Source organism: Bos mutus, chromosome 7 (assembly GCF_027580195.1).
Source record: "Bos mutus isolate GX-2022 chromosome 7, NWIPB_WYAK_1.1, whole genome shotgun sequence".
In the NCBI taxonomy this organism is placed as follows: domain Eukaryota; kingdom Metazoa; phylum Chordata; class Mammalia; order Artiodactyla; family Bovidae; genus Bos; species Bos mutus.
Window position 1 is genome coordinate 41,608,094 of NC_091623.1, and position 27,969 is coordinate 41,636,062.

Consider the following 27,969-nt stretch of genomic DNA (forward strand, 5'->3'; position numbering starts at 1 on the left):
GTGGATGATCAGAAGTGGAATTGATGCTCATAGGGGATGCATAATTTCACTTTATTAGATAATGCTCAGCTTTTTTCCCAAAGATATTATATCTACTGAAAGCACCACTGATACTGTATGAGAGTCTAAATTGCTCCATGAGTTTGACAAACGACAGTATTTTGATTTAGTGCCTTAGTTATCTTAATTTGCATTCTTATGATTACAAATCACACTGAGCACTGTCTCATCAGTTTTCGCCTGTTCAGATTTTCTATTTATGTCGCTTCTGTTCAGGCCTTTGGCCCAGTTTTCTGTTACGTTGGCTCTTTTTCATGCTGATTTATGAAAATACTCTTACGTATTTTGGTTTCAGGCTCTTCGTCTCCCTTTTCCTTATAGCAGAGCATAGGACAGAGGGTTTGTCTGCTCTGACTTCATTAGGAAGTGCAGGCCTAGAGAGAAGGCGTGAGGAGCAGGGCGAGTGGCACGGAAGAGGAGGGCAGGAAAGACAGGAAGCGTCGCTGAGCAGGCTGCCCCGTGTGCAGCGGCCTGCTGCATCGCAGGGGCTTGTCCGCAAGAGCGGGAAATGCCTCTCAGGATCTTCCAGTGCAGGAGAGAAAAGGGAAGAGAGTTACCTGCTAGCTGTTGTTTCCTGCTGGCTAAAGGCCCACCCAAAGGGTGTTAACTCACCCACACTCCTGGGTTCACACACGTGGTGCTGAGTGGCACCCGCTAGTGCCGTGGGAAAGCTCATGGTGGCTGCAGAGGCTGCAACACAGGTATGAGGTAAGCTATCCGGGTTTCACAGGGACTTTACTTTTTGAGAATACCAGACATCCTCCTCAGTAGCCCCTTAAGGTAATGACCTGTCACAATCTCTAGAAGACTTGAGGCAGGAGGGATAGTGAGGCAAGTAGTAATCTCCGTTGTTGCAGGTAATCCCAACACTGCAGTTTATGTGCACTGTAGATTTCTCTCAGCGTCAGTTCTAGACTTTTTCTTACTCTTTGGACAACAATTCAGCCGGTCTTGGTTGCTTGCCTGGTGGATAGTTTCATATTTCTTAGAGATCTAAACCTTTGTTTTTGATGCTTATATAGCTGTTGCACTTGCCCATTCACCATTATCACAGATGCACCATGAGATGCCAGCAAGTCACCCCTACTGTGTAGCAGAAACTGTAGCTCCTCTTGATAATTAAGGTTGATTACCCCTGATAATGTAGTAACTCATTTGTCTGTTGAGCTTCAAATATGAGGAACATTGCAGTATCTCCTGAGAAGGTAGTGTCTTCCTAGGAGCCTAACCCTGGCAGAGTGTAAGCTTGTGTGAACAGGAAGTACAGATTCTACAGTGGCCACTGGGAGTATTGATGAGAAAAGTCAACCCTACCTCTCCCCTTGAATTCCCAGACTTGTGCATTCCAAACCAGTGCAATGCTATATATATGCCATTGGTTCAATATCTAAACCTTGGTCGGGCTTCCCTTGTGTCTCAACTGGTAAAGAATCCGCCTGCAATGCTGGAGACCCTGGTTTGATCCTTGGGTTGGGACAATCCCCTGGAGAAGGGAAGGACTACCCACTCCAGTATTCTGACCTGGAGAATTCCATGGACATGGGGTCGCAAAGAGTGGGACACGACTGAGGGATTTTCACTTTCACTTTCACTTTGGAGAATAGACACTCCTCAGTTCAGTTCAGTTCAGTCACTCAGTCATGTCCAACTCCTTGCGACCCCATGAATTGCAGCACGCCAGGCCTCCCTGTCCATCACCAACTCCCGGAGTTCACCCAGACTCACGTCCATGGAGTCAGTGATGCCATCCAGCCATCTCATCCTCTGTCGTCCCCTTCTCCTCCTGCCCCCAATCCCTCCCAGCATCAGAGTCTTTTCCAATGAGTCAACTCTTCACATGAGGTGGCCAAAGTACTGGACTTTCAGCTTTAGCATCATTCCTTCCAAAGAAATCCCAGGGCTGATCTCCTTCAGAATGGACTGGTTGGATCTCCTTGCAGTCCAAAGGACTCTCAAGAGTCTTCTCCAACACCACAGTTCAAAAGCATCAATTCTTCGGCACTCAGCCTTCTTCACAGTCCAACTCTCACATCCATACATGACTACTGGAAAAACCATAGCCTTGACTAGACAGACCTTTTTTGGCAAAGTAATGTCTCTGCTTTTCCATATGCTATCTAGGTTGGTCATAACTTTCCTTCCAAAGAGTAAGCGTCTTTTAATTTCATGGCTGCAGTCACCATCTGCAGTGATTTTGGAGCCCCGACACTGTTTCCACTGTTTCCCCATCTATTTCCCATGAAGTGACGGGACCAGATGCCATGATCTTCGTTTTCTGAATGTTGAGTTTTAAGCCAACTTTTTCACTCTCCTCTTTCACTTTCATCAAGAGGCTTTTTAGTTCCTCTTCACTTTCTGCCATAAGGGTGGTGTCATCTGCATATCTGAGGTTATTGATATTTCTCCCAGCAATCTTGATTCCAGCTTGTGCTTCTTCCAGCCAAGCATTTCTAATGATGTGCTCTGCATATAAGTTAAATAAGCAGGGTGTCAATATACAGCCTTGACATACTCCTTTTCCTATTTGGAACCAGTCTGCTGTTCCATGTCCAGTTCTAACTGTTGCTTCCTGACCTGCATATAGGTTTCTCAAGAGGCAGGTCAGGTGGTCTGATATTCCCATCTCTTTCAGAATTTTCCACAGTTTATTGTGATGCACACAGTCAAAGGCTTTGGCATAGTCAATAAAGCAGAAATAGATGTTTTTCTGGAAGTCTCTTGCTTTTTCCATGATCCAGCAGATGTTGGCAACTTGATCTCGGGTTCCTCTGCGTTTTCTATAACCAGCTTGAACCTCAGGAAGTTCACGGTTCACATATTGCTGAAGTCTGGATTGGAGAATTCTGAGCATGACTTTACTAGCGTGTGAGATGAGTGCAATTGTCAACTTCATGGAATTTTCCCTGAGCTGGTACTTAAAATAATTTAATAACTTGTCATTTTGTTGTGTTTTTAAGCCACCTGCTTTTCATCTTTGAAGTAAGACCAGTGATTTTCATGATCCTGCCCCTATTTTCCACCAGCATGAACATTTTGTACCTTTTGCCGTAAAATGGTCCCCAGACAGACGTCAGAGCCTGAGGCCAAATTCTTATGAGGTGTCATTTAGAGGATTAAACCCCAGGCTTCAATTAGAGGATTAAACCCCAGGCTTTAGGAGTGAGGGAAAAGAGAAGTCAACTAGAAGATGGAGGAGAGCTGATATGAAGATGTTTTATTTTGCTGGCGAGCACTGAATGTGACGGGTTGCCCGATTCCATGCGCTTATCCCATGAGAAGCCTTATAAACGCTTCTCAGGACTCTACCTCGGAGGCAAGGATGAGGGGCGAGCACAGAGGAAGGATTTGCCCACTGGCTGTTGAGTTGGTCACAGAGGACCGTTAAGGAGTGTTACTGGCCCGAGCCTGTGGGTCGCACACCCCTGAGTGCCGGGTGAGGCAGTGTGGTGTCAGGAGGGAAGCCCCACGGCAGGAGACGGGAGAGACACTGTGCAGACGTTAGGTAAGATGCCGAGAGTCCTCTGCTATTGATCTTAGGCCCTAAAATCACACTTCTCTCTGAGATTTATATAAAGGGGAGTATCTAAAACTTGAGGAACCACACATACAGAGTTGGATTCTGTCATGAGACTTGGGCTTATAGTCCAAATGTCATTTAAATTTGGAAAATGCCACATAGCTCCTTATGTTTAGAGTTCTAAGGAAAGAATCTCAGAACCCATGTTTCTGTGGTTTATATATACATGAGATTGAAAGTTATAAGTGAAGTAAGCTCAGTTTTTTTAAAGAATCACTTATCTTTATGTCAAATCATCTACTGTTAATATGCATTGGATTTAATGATTGAATGTAGGAGCAGTGTTCATTATGTGGCCAAAAAATGCGAGTTTGTAAAATACTATTAACAGTGGTCCAGTGCTTAAGTTATTTTCTTCTTTATGTTTGTTTATTCTTTGTATATTAAATAAGAAATATATTTGTGATCAGAAGAAATATAATGCACGTTTTAAAATGACAATGGCAAAGGGCTAAGAAACGACTGATGTTTTCCTGTGTAAACATCAATTTCTTTCTTGATATCTGTAGACATACACTATCACTTTTCTTTAAAGTTAACCAAAGCAAGTAGAAATTCCTGCTCAATCATGTCTTTGCAGCACCCGTCTCCTTGGTGCCTTATAGTATCTGAAGGCTCGATTAGTATCTTTAAACTTGTACGTAACGTTTTTTTCAAGGTATTTTCATTATCTGCCTTTGAAGTGATACTTATTAATTGTTTGAGATCTTGGGTTTCTCTTGAAAATATGCTATTTTATAAACATTACACAAAACATGTCTTACAGTAACTTTCAGTTGCTTAAGAAAAGAAGATAAAAAGCCACAATGGGTATATATTTATGTTTCTAATGTCCTGCATCATAATATGTGGTTGGCAGGCGAACAAAGGAAATGCACATTTCAGTGAATTTTAATTTCCATCACACCATAAATGCATAAGCTATGTCATGCTAACAGTGCGTGGGTACAATCAGTCAGTCTTACAGTAACGCCAGAGACAATGTCTTCTCATAATTCTCTCCATGATGTCACCCTCAAAGGTTATGGTGTGTGTAAAATAGATTGATTTTCAGTAAACTCCTATATCTGTATCACATTTGAATTTATCTACGTTCCTCTAAGAGTTACGTTTTCAAACTATACAGTATCAGCCACAGATTATTATAGAAAAAAAAACACTCCTGTATAAGACAGGTATGTATGGTGTGTAAAATAAGGACATGTGTAGCAAGAGCTTACCAGTAAACGGTTTTAGGTTGGATGAGTTAGCAGAGCAAGGACATGATTACTGTGGAAGTCAGTAGAACTGATGTTCAGAGGAATATACCCAGTGATTTCTCCTTGTTTAAAAAGCAGTAAAAGAGACACCATTGCCACTGGCATTTCGTCTTTCCTGCCACAATGTGTATGAAGAAGTATGTGCCACACACTGTTCTGGACCCTTAGAGTCAGAGGACCAAGTTGCCAGTCCTTGATAACTGACACACACGTTCAGTTCCTTGTTGAATGGGCTTCCCTGGGAAAATATTCATTTCAAGGTTTTTAGACTTTTTAAACTCAAGTTTATATGTAAATTTAAATTTCTGAAGGAAAATAGCCATCCTTACGGAAGATTAGGTTATATTTGGTATCCTTGTGTTCTTGTAGCTTTTAAAAATGACTTGCTTTCTTAAAAATGGTGGAAAGTTTATTCACTAGTTTGTATTTGTCCACTTGTTCAGTAACCTGTTCGTTCACTAATGTATTCAAACAAATACATATAGAGAGCTCACAGTTATGAATGAATGGAAATGGTGGTCTCTTAACATTCTTACAGTGGAAAGTTAAGGACTATATAAATGATTTGTGAGCTTTTAAAACCACAAACCTCATAACCTTAAGCATGGTACTCATAATCCATAAATTTGGGGGGAAAGTCACCCCTAATTCCATCACATTTACCTTTGCATAATACCTTCTAGTTATTTTATACATACATGCGTGTGTAATTTTAAATAGCTGCATTAGGGCATGTATATTTTTTACATTCTTTTTTTATTTAACATTTATGTGATATGTGTAATCAGAAGGAGCAACGTAAAAGACTCAAGACTGCACGTTCTCTCTTTCATTTTTCATCCTGTGGTTTTCCGAGTCATGATTGAGATATATATTGCTCAGGAAAAAAAGCATGATGGTGATAATCGTAAGAATACTGGCACTATCTAAGCTACAGAAACAGAAAAATTGGTGCACATTGTTCTATATTATGTTGCAAATGGAGCCAATTCCCAGTATATTGGAGAGAATCCAGTGAGGGCTTAGAAGAGCATCTGAAGCCCTGTGGCTGAATCCCTTGGTGCTTGAGTTCCATGTGCCCAACCTCCTTTTTTAAAAAGCAGGTTGCATTCTTCATAAGAAAATTCTAAAAAGTTGAGCTATTATTATTGTAACTAATTATGAAATTGCTGCAGATGCTGCTAAGTTCTGTTCAATGTATGAAGCTGTTATATTTTTCACTTTAAATTCAAGGTAATAAAAAGCTGAATGTCATACAGCTCTGATGTCTATTACAGGGAAATAACTCATCATATAAAGCTTTAGGAGGCAAATTTCACTTTAGAAATTTATGACTTTAAAAGCCTATGCAGATCTAAATTGTGAATTAAAAATATATTGCCAGCTGCTTGTTTTAGTAGGGCTTATTTGCAGTTGTTCTGAGTTTTAGACTTAACTCTTTATAATAATTCTCCAAAATTGGCTTTCCCCTTTTATCCTTTTATTTAAGACTTTAAAGTAGTAAAAGAACCCAGCGGCAAGGGGAGAGGGGTTCTCAAATCTGACTTAAATATCTTAAAAGCATAACAGTTTTCCGTGTCCCTTCACACTCAGCAGATTTTTCATTTACCATTTAGATGTGCCACCGTGCTCTCTTCCCAATCTGACATTCATTGTCTGTACTCTGTTACTCTAAAACTGTAAGTGAAGCATGTTGAATTCTGGCTTAAGTTTAAGAACTCTAGACTTAGGTACAACGGTGTCTCCTTTAGCCTCCAGCTTGGTGCATCATGGTGGTGTGCAAGCTGAAATCACCTCAGGTACATATCTGTAAAAGTTCTACCATAAGAAGGCAGACATTTAGGTACTGGGTTAGCCAAAAAGTTTGATCTTCCCATAACATCTTCTGGAAAACCTCAACGAACTTTTTGGCCAACCCAATACTTGGTAAAGCTGTTGTAGAATTATGGCTCATTAAAAATATAGGAAAGAATATTCTACTCTGTAATTCCAAAGTATATCTTGGAAATTACTTGCTGGGAGAAAGCTACAATATTTTAAAATATTCAGCAGCTGGGCTTCTCCTCCTTCTCGCAACTGTTGTCTGGGAAACAGAAGGAGCAGGAAATGAAAAAGGAACCAAGACAACTCACACCAGCAACTTTTTTTTCCTGTTGGTCAAACTGTTTTAAAAAAAATGAGGTTGAAGCGTACAACTAAAATTAGGGTTTTTAAATAAACTGTGAGTTCTTTTCTGTTACTGATTTTTATTTACTGTGTAGTTGACCATAGTAACTTCCTTCAAATAAGAGTTGTTTCTTGTATTATTTTTATTGTATCCACTGTGAAAAGAGTCCTACTATCTGGTTAATTAGCACATCCAGCACTTCATATATTTATCTTTGTGCGTGTGTGTATGACAACATTTAAGTTCTACTCTCTCAGCAGATGTCAATTAAATGCAGTGTTAACTACAGTGGGCTTCCCGGGTGGTGCTAGTGGTAAAGAACCCACTGCCAACGCAGGAGCTTTAGGAGGCATGGGTTTGATACCTGGGTTAGGAAGATCCCCTGGAGGAGGACATGGCAATCCATTCTAGTGTTCTTGCCTGGAGAAACTCATGGACAGAGGGGCCTGGTGAACTATAAAGAATTGGACACTACTGAAGTGGTTTAGCACACACACAGGAACTGTAGTCACCATGTTTTGCGTTAGCTTCTCAGACCTGATTCATCTTACAGCTGGAAGTTTGTACGCATTTACCAACCTCTCCCTTTTTCCCCAGGCTCCAGCCCTCTTCACTGTCTGTTTCTGTGAGTTTGATTTTTTTTTAAGTTTTTTGATTCCACATATAAATGATGCCGTGCATTATCTGTTTTCTCTGTCTGGCTTATTTTTACTTTTAATTGTTTCATTGATTAATAATATAATACTAAATGAAGGTAGGCCCTCAAAGCTGTTTTTATTTGGCAAGACAACACATATTTTCTTTTAGGAAATTCACTTGCTAAAAACACAAGCAAGTAACAAGACCCGTGCCTTCCTCCAGAAAATTAGCAGCTTTTTTGGCACCCTCTCAAACTCCCACCTCCACCCCTGGGGATACGGCAGATATCAATACAGATTCATTGACCGTGCTAGAGAAAGAAGCATCTGGCAGCTCAACACAAGCCTCCTCTGAAAGAAGTCAAGCCTCGCCTTCAGGAAATGCAAGGGGATATTTAAGTCTAGTGAAGACAGTTCTGTTAATATCACTCCCACGTTCTAGCCCTCAGGAAAATACGAAAGTTTCCATGGTGGCCTTTATATATACAGAAGTCCTAATCAGGAATTCCTGGTTCAGCAGATCTTTTAACAGGGAAAGATAATTAACTAATCTTTGCTGTCAGTTGCTTTTTTTCATTTATTTAAATTTGCATTTGCATTCTGTGATTGTTTTATCAAATAAGTATCTTCCAAGATAAACTTACATCTTATTTATAAGACTACTCTATATATTAGCATCTCCTTCATGTATCACAGCCTTGTCATGGTGAAGGGGCTTGTGTAACTCAGTGAAGCTATGAGCCATGCTGTGGAGGGCCACCCAAGATGGAGGGGTCATAGTGAAGAGTTCTGACAAAACGTGGTCCTCTGGAGGAGGGAATGGCAACCCACTCCAGTATACTTGACTGGAGAACCGTTTGAGCAATATGAAAAGACAGAAAGATATGACACTGGAAGATGAGCCTCCTGGGTCAGAAGGTGTACAGTATGCTACTGGGGAAGAATGTGGAAACAGCTCCAAAAAGAATGGAGCGACTGGGCCAAAGCAGAAAAGATGCTGAGTTGTGGATGTGTTTGTTGGTGAAAGTAAAGTCTGATGCTATAAAGAACAAAATTGCATAAAAACCTGGAATGTTAGGTCCATTAATCAAGGTAAATTGGATATAGTGAAGCAGGAGACGACTAGATGGGACATCGACATCTTAGGATTCAGCGAACTAAAATGGATGGGAATGGGCGAATTTAATTCAGATGACCATTATATCTACTACTGTGGGCAAGAAGCCCTAAGAAGAATTGGAGTAGCCCTCACAGTCAACGAAAGAGTCCGAAATGCAGTACTTGGGTGCAATCCCAAAAACAACAGAATAACTTTGGTTTGTTTCCAAGGCAAACCATTCAGCATCACAGTAATCCAAGTCTATGCCACAACCACTAATGCCAAAGAAGCTGAAGTTGACTAGTTCTATGAGGACATATATGACCTTCTAGAACTAACACACAAAAAAGATGTTCTGATCATCATACAGGACTGGAATGCAAAAGTACGTAGTCAGGAGATACCCATAGTAACAGGCAAGTTTGACCTTGGAGTACAAAATGAAGCAAGGAAAAGGCTAACAAGAGTCTTTCCAAGAGAACACACTGGTCATAACAAGCACCCTTTTCCAACAACCCAAGAGAAGACTCTATACATGGACATCACCAGATGTTCAATGCCGAAAGCAGATTGATTATATTCTTTGCAGCCAAAGATGCAGAAGCTCTATACAGTCAGCAAAAACAAGACTGGGAGCTGACTGTGCCTCGGATCATGAGCTCCTTATTGCAAAATTCAGGTTTAAATTGAAGCAGGTAGGGAAAACCACTAGACCATTCAGATATGACCTCAATCAAATCCCTTACGATTATACTGTGGAAGTGAAGAATAGATTCAGGGGATTAGATCTAGTAGACAGAGTGCCTGAAGAACTATGGACAGAGCTTCATAACATTATACAGGAGGCAGTGACCAAAACCATCCCAAAGAAAAAGAAATGCAGGAAGGCAAAGTGGTTGTCTGAGGAGGCTTTATGAATAGCTGTGGAAAGAAAAGAAGGAAGAGGCAAGGGAGAGAGGGAAGATGATATGCCCAACTGAATGCAGAGTTCCAGAGAATACCAAGGAGAGATATGAAGGCCTTCTTAAATGAACAATGCAAAGAAATATAGGGAAAAAAAAGAAGGGGAAGGACTAGAGATCTCTTCAAGAAAGTTGGGAGATATCAAGGGAGTACTTCATGCAAAGATAGGCACAATAAAGGACAGAAATGGTAAGGACTTAATAGAAGCAGAAGAGACTAAGAAGAGGTGGCAAGAATACACAAAAGAACTATACAAAAAAGATCTTAATGACCTGGATAACCATGATGGTGTGGTCACTCACCTAGAACCAGACAAGCTAGTGGAGGTAATGAAATTCCAGTTGAGCTATTTAAAATCCTAAAAGATGATGCTGTTAAAATGCTGTATTCAGTAAGTCAACAAATTTGGAAAACTCAGCAGTGGCCACAGGACTGGAAAAGGTCAGTTTGCATTCCAGTCCCAAAGAAGGACGATGCCAGAGAATGTTCAAACTACTGCACAGTTGCACTCATTCACACGCCAGCAGTGTTATGCTGTGAATCGTTCAAGCTGGGTTTCAGCAGTATGTGAACCAAGAGCTTCCAGATGTACAAGCTGGGTTTAGAAAAGGCAGAGGAACCAGAGATCAAATTGCCAATGTTCGTTGGATCATGGAAAAAGCAAGGGAGTCCCTGAAAAACATTTACTTCTGCTTCATTGACTATGCTAAAGCCTTTGAGTGTTTGAATCACAACAAACTGTGAAGAATTCTTAAAGATATGGGAGTACCAAATCACCTTATCTGTCTCCTGAGAAACTAGTATGCAGGACAAGAAGCAACAGAACTGGACATGGAACAGTGGACTAGTTAAAAATTGGGAAAGGAGTAGGACAAAACTGGATATTGTCACCCTACTTATTTAACTTACATGCAGAGTACATCATGCAAAATGCTAGACTGGATGAAGCACAAGCTGGAATCAAGATTGCTGGGAGAAATATCAATATCATCAGGTATGCAGATGATACTATTCTAATGGCGGAAAGCGAAAGGGAACTAAAGAGCCTCTTGATGACAGTGAAAGAAGAGAGTGAAAAAGCTGGCTTAAAACAGCATTCAAAAAATTAAGATCATGGCATCCGGTCCCATCACTTCAGGATAAATAAATGGGGGAAGAAGTGGAAGTAGTGATGAATTTTATTTTCTTGGGCTCCAAAATCACTGCAGACAATGACTGCAGCCATGAAATTAAAAGACAGACACTAGCTCCTTGGAAGGAAAGCTATGACAAATCTAGACATCACGTTAAAAAGCAGAGACATCACTTTGCTGACAAAGGTGCATATAGTCAAAGCTACGGTTTTTCCAGTAGTCATGTCCAGATGTGAGAGTTGGACCATAAAGATACATGAGCACCCAAGAATTGATGTCTTCAAAATGTGGTACTGGAGAAAACTCTTGAGGGTTCCTTAGCCTGCAAGGAGATCAAACCAATCAGTCATAAAGGATGTCAACCCTAAATATTCATTTGTAAGGACTGATGTTAAAGGTGAAGCTGGAATACTTTGGCCACCTGATAAAAGAGCCAACTCACTGCAGAAGACCCTGATGCTGGGAAAGACTGAGGGCAAGTGGAGAAGCGGGCAACAGAGGATGAGGTGATTGGATGGCATCACTGACTGGATGGACATGAGTTTGGGTAAACTCCACGAGATAGTGAAGGACAGGGAGGCCTGGCGTGCTGTGGTTCTTGGGGTCGCAAAGAGTCAGACACGACTGAGTGACTGAAAAACAACAATAAATTAGCATGTATAGACAAATAACCTGTGGCTTGAAAGAAATTGATCTAGGGTGAAAATATATCAGTAGTCAAGTAAGTAGAATTTTGAACAAAACAGAACAACATTCAAAATTTTGGCTTTGTTCTGTGACTTTTACAGCCTTTGGGAGATTCTGTTGTGTGACGGACCCACTCTCTGCAGGGCCAAGCATTTCTGACTCGGTCCCATCAGTTCCGGTCCTGTCCATGGTACCAAGAAGATGATCAGTCATCAGTCCTGAAACAGTATGTGACTATAGACACATGTATGGCATAAATCAAGAAATAGGTTATTGGAGGCAGAATTGAATTTGATTAGAGCCTTTTTACATTATAAAAGGAAAACTCTTCCTGTTCATAATTACTTAGAACTGGCAAAAATGCCACATTCAGTAGCTTTGCGTGGTGGAGTTTCAATTTTTCTCTCAAGCTTCTTTAAGGTACAAAAGACTCAAGACACTTTTTTGACTAAACGGCACAGCAGAATTTCAATTTCTTAAAGATTTCCTAGATTAGAATCCTATTGTAAAAATGAGTTCTTTCTAGAAGAACTTTAGAATTTAACTTTCATCGGTAAAACATCCTCTTCTTTTTTCATATTCAAGCCTTTGTGGATACCATGCAATTAATTTTCAAATGATCATGAAGGCAGTTTAATAGCTCATTCGTATTTTCTAAACTCTCTCCTGGTAGTGTCTCCAGATGAATGAAGTACAGTGCTCTCCATAGCACCTAAGGAAGGAGTGTTGCTTAATATTATTCAAAGTGCTCTGAAATGAGAGCATTTACAATCATGAAATAATGTCTATTTCAACATCTTTTATTTTAAAAATTCTTTATTGACCATTTAAAAATTTTATGGGTACATTCTAAATAAAGATAATAGAACCTATTGCTCAGTCGTGTCTGACTCTTTTCGACCCCATGGACTATAGCCTATCAGGCTCCTCCGTCCATGGGATTTTCCAGGCAAGCGTTTGGAGTGGGTTGCCATTTCCTTCTCCAGGGAATCTTCCCAACCCAGGAATCAAACCTGGGTCTCCTGCATTGCAGGCAGACGCTTTACCATCTGAGCCACCAGGGAAGCCTTAGGGAAGCCCTAGGGAAGCCCTATGATATCCTGCTGCCTTCCGATATATAGGATATCTGTCATATTTGCATTACCAAAACAAAACATTTTCCTTTTAAACCTTCAGATAGCTGTCTATCTGTGATGAAAAATAAAAATTTCTGTTCCTTAAAATTGCTCTGTAAAACAGGATATATCTTATACATATCTGTGTGTCTTATAGAACAGTAATGATATCAGATATGTTTCCTTGTGTTACAGTTTCCTTATTTGCCCAGTGGAGATGATGCAGGTCCCTACCAAGATAACTAGGCTATTGCAAACATCAAGGAGATAAATTATGGACACATTTGTAGAGATAAATAAAGCATTATCCAAAATGCCCTTATGCTAATAGCATCTACTAGGGATTAAGTTAGATCCCTTTGGGTGAAGAATACAGAACTTCCTCTACTGTAGCTAGGTGATAAGACCTAAAGATAATAAATATAATAAATATATAATAAAATATAATAAAGAATATAATAAGCATACATTATCAAATTGAATCCTATGTAAAATCAAGAATAGTATAAGGAAATAGTTTGCAGTAAGATCAGTGTACTTTTTATTGAAATGCAATTAATGTACAATACACTTAATTGAGATTGCTTTGAGATCACTCACCTAGAGCCAGACATCCTGGAATATGAAGTCAAGTGGGCCTTAGAAAGCATCACTACGAACAAAGCTAGTGGAGGTGATGGAATTCCAGTTGAGCGATTTCACATCCTGAAAGATGATGCTATGAAAGTGCTGCACTCAATATGCCAGCAAATTTGGAAAACTCAGCAGTGGCTACAGGACTGGAAAAGGTCAGTTTTCATTCTGATCCCAAAGAAAGGCAATTCCAAAGAATGCTCAAACTACCGCACAATTGCACTCATCTCACATGCTAGTAAAGTAATGCTCAAAATTCTCCAAGCCAGGCTTCAGCAATATGTGAACCCTGAACTTCCTGAGGTTCAAGCTGGTTTTAGAAAAGGCAGAGGAACCAGAGACCAAATTGCCAACATCCACTGGATCATGGAAAAAGCAAGAGAGTTCCAGAAAAGCATCTATTTCAGCTTTATTGACTATGCCAAAGTCTTTGACTGTGTGGATCACAATAAACTGTGGAAAATTCTGAAAGAGATGGGAATACCAGACCACCTGACCTGCCTCTTGAGAAACCTATATGCAGGTCAGGAAGCAACAGTTAGAACTGGACATGGGACAACAGATTGGTTCCAAATAGGAAAAGGAGTACGTCAAGGCTGTATATTGTCACTCGGCTTATTTAACTTATATGCAGAGTACATCATGAGAAATGCTGGGCTGGAAGAAGCACAAGCTGGAATCAAGATTGCTGGGAGAAATATCAATAACCTCAGATATGCAGATGACAGAAAGTGAAGAGGAACCAAAAAGCTGCTTGATCAAAGTGAAAGAGGAGAGTGAAAAAGTTGGCTTAAAGCTCAACATTCAGAAAACTAAGACCATGGCATCTGGTCCCATCACTTCATGGGAAATAGATGGGGAAACAGTGGAAACAGTGTCAGGCTTTATTTTTCGGGGCTCCAAAATCACTGCAGATGGTGACTGCAGCCATGAAATTAAAAGACACTTACTCTTTGGAAGGAAAGTTATGACCAACCTAGATAGCATATTCAAAAGCAGAGACATTACTTTGCCAACAAAGGTCGTCTAGTCAAGGCTATGGTTTTTCCTGTGGTCATGTATGGATGTGAGAGTTGGACTGTGAAGAAAGCTGAGCACTGAAGAATTGATGCTTTTGAACTGTGGTGTTGGAGAAGACTCTTGAGAGTCCCTTGGACTGCAAGGAGGTCCAACCAGTCCATTCTAAAGGAGATCAGCCCTGGGATTTCTTTGGAAGGAATGATGCTAAAGCTGAAACTCCAGTACTTTGGCCACCTCATGCGAAGAGTTGACTCATTGGAAAAGACTCTGATGCTGGGAGGGATTGGGGGCAGGAGGAGAAGGGGACGAAAGAGGATGAGATGGCTGGATGGCATCACCGACTCGATGGATGTGAGTCTGAGTGAACTCCGGGAATTGGTGATGGGCAGGGAGGCCTGGCGTGCTGTGATTCATGGGGTCACAAAGAGTCAGAGATGACTGAGCGACTGCACTGAACTGAACTGATATTTTTTGCAGAGTTGTAAGTGTAGCTAGGGAACTCAGCTATGATCATACGGTGTCCAGTGAGGGAATTTCATTATCTTTCTTCTCTCATCTGTCATCTTTTACTCAGGTCTGAGTTTCGCAGGTGGGACACTGTCCATGAGAGCAGAGGGGCATGAGGGACAGCAAACAGGAGGCCTGAGGCCCAGGAATGGAAGCAGAGTTGACCTAAGGGTTAGCATGAACAGGTTAAAAAAAGTGCACGTTGTGGTCAAGGTTAAAAAAACAAACAAGGATTTAGTTAAGAAAATGCTTCCAAGAGAGAACTCTAAAACAAGACCATGATGAGAATTAGAAAATAAAGGTCAAAGTGGGTAGGTAGAACGTTCTGGAGCCAGCTGGAATCAATGAGAAGACAGGACTGCAGAATGAAGTTCAAAACTCAGTGAAAGGCAAGATTGTGCTAGAGTCCCCCTTTGACCCTGTGCCATTTCCTTAAGCTTCGCAAGTGTGGTGGCTGAAGGGAGGAACAACTTAAAAATATTTGGCACTTCTTCCTCTGTGTTCCCTGATGGCTCAGAGGATAAAGCATCTGCCTGCCATGCGGGCAATCCCTGGGTTGGGAAGATCCCCTGGAGAAGGAAATGGCACCCCACTCCAGTATTCTTGCCTGGAGAATCCCATGGACGGAGGAGCCTGGTAGGCTACATACAGTCCACAGGGTCGTAAAGAGTCGGACACAACTGAGCAAGTTCACATTTCCTGCTTTTAAACCTCCATTTAATTCTCATCCCTCTACAAATGCTTTTTCTCTCTATAGTACTCCCAGAAAACCACTGTCACTAAAATCAGTGCTGACTTTCTAAGTAGCTGGTCCAAGGAACAAATGTTAGTCCTGACATTTGATATTATTGATCCTTTACTCCTCCTAAGTGACCAAATGTGTGTGTGTGTGTTTATACCATAGTTTGGAAAGAGGAGAGAAAAATTATACTGTTGATTGTGTAGAGATTTGTGGCCAAATTTTTCTCATCACCCCAGCTAATCGTTTAGGCCATGGTTGAAAGGGTTCCACGTTTTGCTGCTGTCATTCGTTTTGTGTAGCTCCTGTGTTCCGTCTACCAGCAATGTTTTAGCATAGGACAAAGGAGGCTCTAGGTTTGAGTTGAAGAAAAGTACTGTTAACACTGGTGGCTCAAACAGTAAACAATCTGTCTGAAATGCAGGAGTCTCAGGTTCCATCTCTGCGTCAGGAAGGTCCCCTGGAGAAGGGAATGGCACCCCATTCCAGTATTCTTGCCTGGAGAATCCCATGGACATAGGAGCCTGGAGGGCTACAGTACATGGGGTTGCAAAGAGTCAGACATGACTGAGTGACTTTCACTCACTTGCTCACTTGCCATCTTAAAAAGAAGTTTGAAATATGGCTCTATCTTGCCATAGAGAAGGAAATGGCAGCTCACTCCAGTGTTCTTGTCTGCAAAATCCCATGGACGAAGGAGTCTGGTAGGCTAAAGCCCATGGGGTTGCAAAGAGTCAGACACAACTGAGTGACTAACACTTTGCTTTATGGAAAATAACATTTAAATAAAAAATAGATTTTTTTTTACTATTTTTGTTTACTGTACAAATTAAGCATTGAAATAAATGTGCAAATGACTTTTTCCTTTATTTAACATGAAATCATTGAGTGCCTAATGAATGCAAGCAGCCACGTTAGGCGGTAAGAGGTTTGTACCGGGGACTGGGAGAATGAAGAGGAAGGAAATGCTTTGGGAGAAACACTGGAGTTTGTGTGTTCGTGTGAGGCTGTAGGAGGAGGTGGAAATTTGAGCGGTGACTTTGAGGGTGGGTGAAACTTAAAAAGGTGGAAGGAAAGGAGAAGGTGTTCTGGGCAACAGCGTAATTCCAGACATGAACTGGATAATGAACCTGTCTTCTAAGCGTGAGTGTCTGATTGTGCAGTTTGCTGAAAAGAATAAAAGGACTTGGTTGTAAGGGCAACACGCTGAGCGACAGTAGTGAGTCTGAGTCCCCTTCCCATTCCGGCCGTGCTGTCTCGTCCAGGTGTGCAGCGCCTAAGCACTTGAAGTGTGGCTGGTCTGACTGGAGATGTGCTTTAAGTGTAAAATACACGCTAGATATTTAAGACCTAGCATAAGAACAAAAAAGAATGTAAGGTATCACGGTAATTTTGTATTGGTTACATGTTGAAATGAATTTTGGATAAATTCAATTTATATTGGATATAAACTTGGATACATTGACTATATTGAAAATATTATTAAAATTAACTGTAACCTGTTCCTTTTTACCTAAGAAATGTGGCTGCTGGGAATTTTAAATTACATATGTAGTTAGCATTCAGAGAGAGCAGTTTTTGCTTCTGTTGGACAGTGCTGTTCTAAATACTATAAAACAGGAGAATGTGGAAATAAATGACTTCTGCAATATGATTACTCCCCATGTACATGTATTAATATTTTTAAAAGCCTTCTTTGACTCCTACTCACATGCTTTATATGTGATAGCGAACAGGATTTTCTTTTTGGTTGCCTAGTTTATTTGTACAGTATTATGAAGTTGGATCTATGCTGAACAGACTTGAGGGTTCCACCCATGGAGCAAGCCTACAAACCGCCCCAAGCTCCACCCAGGAGACAGCTAGAGTTGGGCTTATACTTAGGCCCTTTTTGCACCTTCTCATTTTCATCACTCTCTTCACCTAAAGGTTAAAGAGAATGAGGAAAGAGATTGAGCAATGAGACCAAGTTTGAGACGATTAAGTTAACTGAAGTCACAGAAACGTCTGTGCTAGTGTCTGCTGAATTGTCTGTGAATGTCTCCATCGTGGGATTGCTTTGCTTGTAAGATTTGTAAAACAAGGTAGAGTTGCTGCCATTAATACAGGTGAAAAATACAGGAGCGAGAGAGCCCATGTGGACTGGTTGCAAAAGAAGATGCTTCCATTCTTTCTTCCTGAACATCTGAAACGTTGCCTTGTCTGGGAACGTGACTCTTCACTTTGCCTAGTTGTTTGAATTATTTTGAGGTTCTATAATTTTCTTTTTGAAGAAGGCATCTAGTGATGTGTGTTGTTTTAGTAAAAATGAAGTCATTGATGAAGTGTAGATCACCCTTGCAGTGCGGTAATAGTCTTTTTGTCCAGGCGTTCTTCACAAAGGAAAGAATTACATAAAATGTCTTATTTTCTCCTTTTGTTGAAATATTTAATTTACCATCTGCTTCTTAGCCATTGATACTATAGTGGTAGATATCATAGACAAATTGCTGAAGAAAAGAATGTAATTGACTTTTTTACTGAACCAGTGGGTGGGATTTTTTTTTTTTTCAGTATTTTAAGGAAACTGCCAAACTTGCATGCATCACTTTAAGGAGTTGACTCGTTTAAACTTTTGCAACCTCTTTTAAATAACCTTGAGAGATGTCGTGAAAAAATACGGGATTGTAAATGTTGGAATCAAGGGAAAATTAGGTTACTTTAACATGACCTTTTAACGTGTCATAAGAACTCTCCTGTCAAAAATTTGAACTGTATTTCACATTAGATTTAGTTGAATGTGTTTGCATCAAAATTACCAGTTAACTTTCAAGGGAGGAAAGCCTCTTGGGAGCCAAAATGGATTAAAAACGTCTTTGTCCTTGTGTTCAGGAACTCAGTGACCATAATTTTAAAATTTTATTTACCATTGGGAAAATTTGCAAATTTGTGGTTTGAACTGACTCCTAATCAAAATCCACCTACTGAAAAAGGATTTGATGCAGCTAATTATGTTTTTAACCAACCCCCTTCAAATACCTTGAGAGGGTACGAGCTCTCCTCCTTCACCCAGCCAGGCTGTCTGTTTGCTTCTACCTGTCTCAGGCAAAACCCCTGCCTAGCAGTAACTGAAAAGATTATTTACTGGGAATGACAACAAAGACTTTTTTTGAGAGTAATTCATCTCATTCTATAGAATGATTTACATACATGCTTACACAGTAAAACAGTCACAATGAGTAAGAATTAACAAAGAGTGGCTCTGGTAGTACATGTTGATCTATTTCCATTTGGATGTTAATGAAACTCTTACTAGAGTGGTGAAGGAACTATAAGCCCTGATTTTATTCCACTTATATCTGGGATTAGAATGACCTTAATTATTGTTTTTAAGTGTAACCTATTTATTAAAAGAATATGTTACCTTAAAAGCCTAGGATTTTAAACTCCAAATATGTAGAATTATAAGAAAGGAGGTAAAAATAAGGATTGCAGAATAAAATTTTATTTTATGAAATAACCAATGTTCCCTTTAAAAAATTATTTTCCTGTGGTTATTATTATTTATTTATTTATGGATATTTATCTAGATGTCACAGAGTTTGCAGGTAAAATTTAAAATAATTTTGGGAGTCACTGTTTTTGAAAATCAGTTCCAAATGACAGCAAAGCATCTCTGGCATTAAAATTTAGTGCAGTGGAAAAACATGACGTGATCTAGACATGTTCAGTTTGGTTGACTCGGATTTTAGAAGAAGTCAATTATGTACAATATACTTGAAATCATTTATGCAGTGGGAAAAAAACTAATTATCTGGGCTTTAGCCCTAGATATTGAACTCATTAAAAATGCCTTCTATAATCTCAAAATGAAACCCAGTTAATCATTTTGAAAGGAAAAATAAAATTAAGCATCCAGTCATTTGAAGGAGAAAGCAATGGCACCTCACTCCAGTACTCTTGCCTGGAAAATCCCATGGACGGAGGAGCCTGGTAGGCTGCAGTCCATGGGGTCACTGAGGGTCGGACGCGACTAGGCGGCTTCACTTTCACTTTTCACTTCCATGAATTGGAGAAGGAAATGGCAAACCACTCCAGTGTTCTTGCCTGGAGAATCCCAGGGACGGGGGAGCCTGATAGGCTGCCGTCTATGGGGTCACACAGAGTCGGACACAGCTGAAGTGACTTAGCAGCAGATAAAAAATATAATAATTGAAATGTAGTTTACTTTCCACTCAGCACATTTGGTTTATCTGTGTTGTGGTTTTATTTGTTGAATTTCATTGACTGACTGACTTATTTGTATAGCAAAGGTTGTGTTAGTCACTGCTGCTAAGTCACTTCAGTTGTGTCTGACTCTATGCGACCCCATAGACAGCAGCCCACCAGGCTCCCCTGTCCCTGGTATTCTCCAGGCAAGAATACTGGAGTGGGGTGCCATGTCCTTCTCCAATGCGTGAAAGTGAAGTCGCTCAGTCGTGTCCAACTCTTAGCGACCCCATGGACTGCAGCCCTCCAGGCTCCTCCGTCCATGGGATTTTCCAGGCAAGAGTACTGGAGTGGGGTGCCATTGCCTTCTTGGGTTAGTCACTGAGTTGTGTCCAACTCTTTGCAACCCCATGGACCGTAGTTCCTCTGTCTGTGGGATTCTCTAGGCAAGAAGACCGGAGTGGGCAGCCATTCCCCCCTCCAGGGGATCTTCCCAGCCCCGGGGCTGAGCCCAGGTCTGTGTTACCTGACGGCAGTGGTGAGCATGATTCTCTCAGGCACATGGCAGACCTCACACGGACCTCTCCTAAGAGTGCCATTGAAATGCAGTTGAATTTAAAGTGTGAAATTTATGTGCAGAGAAACTGTTATTAAAGAATCTAACAGTCATCAGTCTTTCTATAATCAGAGTGCTGTCTAAGTGAATGTGAAAACTTCAAGCCTCCCCTCTTGAGCTTCCCCCAAGCCCCTCTGCACTTAAACTTTTAAGTGACAGTGCTGCCCTGTGAACACAGGTGTGGTGCTGGCTCTACAAAACCAGAATATTTCCCTACACGTTCAGTGGGAGTCACAGACTGTCCAGCTGGTCTCCCGTCCGTTATGTAGCTTTTATACTACCCCCTGCACCCTTTTTCCTTTCGAAGGAAAAAATGGGTTAACATATCACCTGTCTGGAGTTTTTCTATTCAAAGCTCAATTAATCTTCAAACAGAAATCACAGAGATAAACAGCAAGCCACGCAGCATGCTAACACCAGCACTGTCTCTCTGCAAGTCTCCAGAGCAGCAACTACACAGGTGGTGGCTGCCGCATGGCAGCAGGCAGCCCCTGAAAGCAGCCGATTTTAGAAACTATGAGGGAGAGGAACTGGAGTAATTATTTTTCCTTTTTGCCTTGGACCTGGTTACAACTTAATGCCAGCCAAACTGATGCCGCTTCTCCTCACTTAAAAGTTTAAGTGCACTTAAAAGTTAAGTGATATGTTAACCCATTTTTTCCTTCGAAAGGAAAAAGGGTGCAGGGGGTAGTATAAAAGCTACATAACGGACGGGAGACCAGCTGGACAGTCTGTGACTCCCACTGAACGTGTAGGGAAATATTCTGGTTTTGTAGAGCCAGCACCACACCTGTGTTCACAGGGCAGCGCTGTCACTTAAAAGTTTAAGGATTCCCTGCTTTCCTAGAGAAGTTTCTCAAAGCCTGGTAATTATAGATATTATGTAAAAACAGCTGTGTTTGCTGCTGTCTGGTCTCATTCCAGTAGCGAATCAATGCGGATGATTTGTCAGTCTTCCCAATCTTTAGTAGCAGTGAGGTGGATTTGTGGTGCTGTTGCTGTTCCTTTGGGGTTTTAAAATTTATTTCTTTGGTATTTTTTCACTGCCAGTTCTCTTGGTATATTTAGAAAGTCAGATTAAAACTTATACTGTTGTTTAGATAACTCAGAGAACTAAAAATGTGGGATGGATTTCTGTTCTCGAAGCGCCTGAGCAGCAGCAAAACAAAAAGAACTAACACTTCGAGACCTCATGGACTGCAGCCTACCAGGCTCCTCCGTCCATGGGGTTTTCAGGGCAAGAGTACTGGAGTGGGGTGCCATTCCCTTCTCTGTCTTTTCGTTTGCCTCTTGCTGATTGAATGAACTCCAGCAAGAAAGGAACCACTCTGCGCTTTAGTCTTCATCTGTGAAATGGGCGTAAAATAAAACCATGCCCGTGTGTTCTGAGAAATAGAGGAGATAGTGCAAGTGCAGATCATGGCACAACGCCTGACCTAGATTAACTGCTTATTAAATGTTTGTTTTTCTGTTTTAAAATTTAATTCAGTCAGTTCAGTCAGTTCAGTCGCTCAGTCGTGTCCGACTCTTTGCGACCCCATGAATCGCAGCACGCCAGGCCTCCCTGTCCATCACCAACTCCCGGAGTTCACTCAAATTCACGTCCATCGAGTCAGTGGTGCCATCCAGCCATCTCATCCTCTGCCGTCCCCTTCTTCTCCTGCCCCCAATCCCTCCCAGCATCAGAGGCTTTTCCAATGAGTCAACTCTTCGCATGAGGTGGCCAAAGTACTGGAGTTTCAGCTTCAGCATCATTCCTTCCAAAGAAATCCCAGGGCTGATCTCCTTTAGGATGGACTGGTTGGACCTCCTTGCAGTCCAAAGGACTCTCAAGAGTCTTCTCCAACACCACAGCTCAAAAGCATCAATTCTTTGGCGCTCAGCTTTCTTCACAGTCCAACTCTCACATCCATGCATGACCACAGGAAAAACCATAGCCTTGACTAGAATTAGAACATTGTTTTACAGTGTGGTGTTGGTTTCTGCCACACGACGGCGGGAATCAGCCCTGACCACACCCCTGGCCGCCCCGCCCCACCAGTCCATCCCTCTGGCCAGCGCAGCCCCAGCCCGGTGCCCGGTGTTGACAGCAGGGTCTCCCCAGCCAGTCACGAAGTGCTGTGTTCCTGAGACACCTGGGTCTCTTCCTTCCATGACAGCATCAGGCTCAGTCTGAATATCTATAGAGGCCTCCGTGGCTGCTTTTCAGATATTCTGGAGTTTCTGGTGGTAGTCAGAGATTTCAGGACCGAAACAGATGCTACTTCAGCCACAGATTATAGAATTCTTCAGGCTATGCCTTGTAAATACTGTATTAATAAAGCAGTCAGGAAACTCACAGCGATGTCTTTGAGTTTAAAACACAGTGTAGGAAGGAGCTGAGGGCCAGTAACCCATTGGTTCAGGTGATTTCTGGGTGCAGAGCCTTTGCAGTTCTTATTGATGCCTTCAGTGGGGGCCTTTGCAACCTTGGCTGTGGTATATTTTCTGAGACTTCAGTTAGCAATGGGACCCCTTATCCCATCACTGGGAAATATGATCGAAACTAACTTCTTTGCAAACTTAAAACAACTTTAACACAAGTTGTGCGTGAAGTATTTTTTAGTACATTGAATGGATGTCCCTTCTATTCTGGGTATCCGTTTTCCTAAACAATTACAATTCCAAATTGGATGCATCTCACCTTAAGCCAGAGTTTCTCAGCCTTGGCACTATTGATATTTTGAGCCAATAATTCTTTCCATTTTTTTGAGTGATGTCATCTTGTGCTTTGTAAGATATTTAGCAATGTCTTTGTCCTCTGCCTACAAGATGTTAGAAAACCCCTCCCACTCAGACAACAAAAATGTCTTCAGAGATTGATAAATGTCACCTAGGGAGGTGGGCAAAATCACCCCTGGTTGAGACCCTCTGTCTTAAGTACAGTTACTTCTCGTTCAGTTGCAAAGTCGGGTCTGACTCTTTGTGACCCCGTGGACTTCAGCAAACCAGGCTTCCCTATCCTTATCTCCCAGAGTTTGCTGAAACTCATGTCCATTGAGTCAATGATGCCTTCCAACCATCTCATCCTCTTATCTCCCCTCAATCTTTCCCAGCATCAGGGTCTTTTCCATTGAGTTGGCTCTTCACATTAGGTGGCCAAAATATTGGAGTCTCAGCTTCAGCATCAGTCCTCCAGGATTGAGTGGTTTGATCTCCTTGCTGTCCAAGAGACTGTCAAGAGTCTTCTCCAGCACCACAGTTTCAAAGTATCAATTCTTCGGTGCTCAGCCTTCTTTATGGTCCCACTCTTATGTCTACATGACTACTGGAAAACCCATAGCTTTGACTATACAGACCTTTGTCGACAAAGTGATATCTCTGCTTTTAAATATGCTGTCTAGGTTTATCATTACTTTCCTTCTAAGGAGCAAGTAGAAAGTGAAAGTGTTAGTCACTCAGTCATATCCGACTCTTTGTGACCCCTTGGACTATAGCCCACCACAGTCCTATATCCATGGAATTCTCCAGGCAAGAATACTGAAGTGGGTAGCCATTCCCTTCTCCAGGGAACCTTCCAGCTCATGGATTGAACCCAAGTCTCCAGCATTGCTGGCGGATTCTTTACCAGCTGAACACCAAGGAGCAAGTGTCTTTTAATTTCATGGCTGCACTCACCATCCACAGTGATTTTTGGAGCCCAAGAAAATAAAATCTGCCACTGTTTCCATTTTTTCCCCAACTATTTTTCATGAAGTGATGGGACCACATAATTTTAATGTGTGTATATATGCTCAGTTGCTCAGTCATGTCTGCCTCTGTGACCCCATGGGCTTTAGTCCACTAGGCTCCTCTGGATTGAATATCAAAGTGCTGTTCAGAATCTCCCTTTCTCCATGATCTTTCTCCTCTATTCACCACACTTCTGGTAGCTCTGACTCAGATCTCTGTCTTCTCTGTTCATCTGTCTTTGTCTCCATCCCAGCTGTGTCATTCATCAGAACACCATTTTAAAATCTCTCCGACAACTTTCCCTTTTCTCCCTTCCCACAACCACTGCCCTCATCCATGCCTGCACTTCTGTGTTGGCTTCTCCAACAGTCTCCTGAGTTTTTCTCTCCAGTATATATCCTGCACCCCTTATCTTCTTAAAGCACTGATCCTAATGCTCCTGGACTTAGAAACCTCAATAACTTTTCTTCTGTGCACGGTGTTGATCACAGATCCCCATCTTGGTGAAACTTTCTCTACTCACAGCTCATCTGATTTCACATTAGACTGCCCCCTCATGCTCCCAGTGGAATTGCCTGCCCAGGGGTTATCACTGTGCTTGTGTGTGTATTGAAGCCCGGCTCTTGAGCCATTGCTCACTTCCTTTTCATGGAATGGTCGTGGCTTTCCTCTCCTTCTGCTAAATTCTTCTTATCCTTGAAGGAGAGAGCCCAATGATGCATCCTCTATGAAGCTTTCCCTGATTCTATCACTTTTCTTTAAGCTACCATTGCCTTTTCCTGAGCTTCTTCCTTGTATCGCTTGTTCTTCTAGCAGTGTGCATAACTAGAGACTCAAGAAGGATTTTTTAACATTTCTTTTTATTTTTAATTGGAGGATAGTTGCTTTTCAGTGTTGGGTTGGTTGCTGCCATTCGTCAGCATGAGGCAGCCTTCGGTGCACACGGTGCCCCGCTCTGTGCCTGCCTCCCCCCGCCTCCCCATCTCACCCCCTGGACTGTCACTGAGCGCCGGTGAGCTCCCTGCGTCAGACAGCAAGTTCCTACCGGCTGCCTCTTTCACATAGCGGCAGTACACGTTTCCGTGTTCCCCTCTCCAGTCATCCCGCCCTCTTCTTACCCCCTGTGTCCACTGCTGCCCTGCGGATAGGCTCATCAGCACCATCTTTCTGTATTCCGTGTGTACACGTTAGTATGTGATATTTGCTTCTGTCTTTCTGACTTACTTCACTCGGGGTAATAGGCTCCAGATTCATCCGCCTCATTAGGATTGACTCAGATGTGTTCCTTTTTATAGCTGAGTAATGTTCCATTGTATATATGTACCATATCTTCTTTATCCATTCATCTGTCAGTGGGCATCTAAGTTGCTTCCATGTCCTGCCTATTGTAAAGAGTGTTGCAGTGAACACTGGGGTCATGTGTCTTTTTCAATTATGGTTTTCTTGGGGTATATTTTTTTGGGCTCCAAAATCACTGCAGATGGTGACTGCAGCCATGAAATTAAAAGACACTTACTCCTTGGAAGGAAAGTTATAACCAACCTAGATAGCATATTCAAAAGCAGAGACATTACTTTGCCAACAAAGGTCCATCTAGTCAAGGCTATGGTTTTTCCAGTGTTTATGTATGGATGTGAGAGTTGGACTGTGAAGAAAGCTGAGCACCGAAGAATTGATGCTTTTGAACTGTGGTGTTGGAGAAGACTCTTGAGAGTCCCTTGGACTGCAAGGAGGTCCAACCAGTCAATTCTAAAGGAAATCAATCCTGGGTGTTCATTGGAAGGACTGATGCTAAAGCTGAAACTCCAATACTTTGGCCACCTCATGCAAAGGGTTGACTCATTGGAAAAGACTCTGATGCTGGGAGGGATTGGGGGCAGGAGGAGAAGGGGACAACAGAGGATGACATGGCTGGATGGCATCACTGACTCGATGGACGTGAATTTGAGTGAACTCCGGGAGTTGGTGATGGACAGGGAGGCCTGGCGTGCTTTGATTCATGGGGTCGCAAACTGAGCGACTGAATTGAACTGGGATATATACCCAATAGTGGCATAAGAAGGACTTTTTGTATAAGTAGGTGACTGAACAGAGACGAGATCCTTTCATTAATAGAATTAAAACTTGAAATGTTTTTCCCTTCTACTGAAAGATCTGTTAGAAACTACTTGTTATCAGCTAATCTGTAATACTTAATATGAATAGCCACAGAACTTTTCCTAAAAATATCAGTTATGCAAGTCATCAGATCCTCCCTTGCACTGTATGTTGGCTTTGTGACTTTGGTCGTATTACTTTGCTGCTCTGAACCTTGCTTGTCTCAGCTCTTCACCTAGTTACTGTTATGAAATCACATATATAAAGGGGTCCATGGAGTGCCTGCAATGTGGGGTTCAGTGTATACTGACTAATTATACTTTACCATTGGAACTGTCCAGAACACTCTCTTTAAGTGAATTTCTTCTGTAAGGGTTTCTACAAAATGCCTATAATACAGAAAAAGCTGTGTACTGCTTGGATGTTCTTCTGTTGTGGATTTAGGTGGAAGGCCAATGAAATGGGACCTAACTGTAGCGAGTGCTCCTGAAATGATGTCTAAAGTGATGTGAGTTTCTTGTTTAAAATAGCTTCTTGCAGCAGTTGTGTGGGCGTGTAGATTGACAGGAGTAGACTCTTCCTTGTAGTGGACATTAGAATTCTTAAGTGTGTCTTTTTTCCCCATTAGGATAATGCTTTCCTTTAGAAATCTTTGCTCTAAAATGTAATGGAAACTAATGGAAAAATCAGTCTAACAGTAATTAATTTATTTTGGGGATGTACCTATTTAATATCTAAGATATGGTTAGTACTTATAGTGGAATTTCTTTTAAACTAGGATTTGTTTTGGTTAGTTATAGCCTGTGTAATTTTGAGGGGAAGGTAGTGACACTTTTTGGTGCTCTTAAAAGCACTCATGAAGATGCACCTTCATTACCTTTGCCAAATCCCGATAAGATTTGACCAACAGTACACAAAATCCACATAAGGGAAGTTCAGTTCAGTTCAGGTCAGTCACCCAGTCATGTCCGACTCTTTGCGACCCCAGGGACTGCAGCACACCACGCCTCCCTGTCCATCACCAACTCCCAGAGTTTACTCAAACTCATGTCCATTGAGTCGGTGATGCCATCCAACCATCTCTTCCTCTGTCATCCCCTTCTCCTCCTGCCTTCAATCTTTCCAAATGAATCAGCTCTTTGCATCAGGTGGCCAAAATATTGGAGTTTCAGCTTTAGCATCAGTCCTTCCAATGAATATTCAGGACTGATTTCCTTCAGGATGGACTGGTTGGATCTCCCTGCAGTTCAAGGGACTCAAGAGTCTTCTCCAACACCACAGTTCAAAAGCATCAATTCTTTGGCGCTCAGCTTTCTTTACAGTCCAACTCTCACATCCATACATGACCACTGGAAAAACCATAGCCTTGACTAGACAGTCCTTTGTTGGCAAGTAATGTGTCTGCTTTTTAATGTGCTATCTAGGTTGGTCAAAACTTTTCTTCCAAGGAGCAAGCGTCTTTTAATTTCATGGCTGCAGTCACCATCTGCAGTGATTTTGGAGCCCAAGAAAAGAAAGTCTGTTTCCCCTGTTTCCCCATCTATTTGCCATGAAGTGATGGGACCAGATGCTGTGATCTTAGTTTTCTGAATGTTAAGTTTGAACGCAACTTTTTCACTCTCCTCTTTCACTTTCATCAAGAGGCTCATTAATTCTTCTTCCCTTTCTACCATAAGGGTGGTGTCATCTGCATATCTGAGGTTATTGATATTTCTCCCGGCAATCTTGGTTTCAGCTTGTGCTTCCTCCATCCCAGGGTT

General features: G+C 41.6%; 1 protein-coding gene and 1 non-coding gene across 3 annotated transcripts in view; one reads left to right on the forward strand and one right to left on the reverse strand.

Annotated features, from left to right (window-relative positions):
- Positions 1-27,969, forward strand: part of CAMK4 (calcium/calmodulin dependent protein kinase IV) — a 264,681-nt gene that overhangs the window by 64,272 nt on the left and 172,440 nt on the right. The window lies entirely within an intron of this gene.
- TRNAC-GCA (transfer RNA cysteine (anticodon GCA)) lies at positions 12,576-12,647 on the reverse strand. The gene has a single exon. It is a non-coding gene; the product is annotated as a tRNA-Cys (tRNA).